General features: G+C 34.5%; 1 protein-coding gene across 3 annotated transcripts in view; it reads left to right on the forward strand.

Moving 5' to 3' along the window:
- GTF2F2 (general transcription factor IIF subunit 2) overlaps positions 1-527 on the forward strand; it is a 145,887-nt gene that overhangs the window by 108,420 nt on the left and 36,940 nt on the right. The window lies entirely within an intron of this gene.

A 527-nucleotide genomic window follows, 5' to 3' on the forward strand; every position in this document is an offset into this window, starting at 1 on the left:
CAGAATTTGACTTCAGCACTGCGCCTCCTCTGAGTGTCCGTATGCGTTACTCTTTCCTCCTAGTTGTAGGACTTCCACTCAGCCAGCATTCCTGTGGTTCTGGATGATGTCCGTTCCGTCTTTTAGTTTCACTTTTGAAGTGGTTGTTCGAGGCAGCAAACTCCGGCGTTAACCTATGCCGCCATCTTGGTTCTCCGAGAACCGTGCTAAATTATTTTAAACTATTCAAGGTTAATTAAACTATTTTAAGGTTTAGTCTTTAAAAATGTCATATTTTCAGTCCATAGATTAACCTTTTGAGTTTTGAATCATAAGATCCTCTTTTAATTAAACAAATTTTAAATGCATAATAAAAAGGTTAAAATTTTACATGAGCTTTTTATTTTTAAAATGTTAGTTAAGTGTATTTCTTTATATATTTAAAATATTAATAAACACTTTGAGGATAAAGTGGCATGACACTGTTTGGGATGATGGCATTCGCTTATAGAACGGTTACATTAGAATTGAAAGAATTCCACATGAGC

The sequence above is a fragment of the Myotis davidii genome, unplaced genomic scaffold, assembly GCF_000327345.1.
Source record: "Myotis davidii unplaced genomic scaffold, ASM32734v1 scaffold533, whole genome shotgun sequence".
NCBI lineage: Eukaryota > Metazoa > Chordata > Mammalia > Chiroptera > Vespertilionidae > Myotis > Myotis davidii.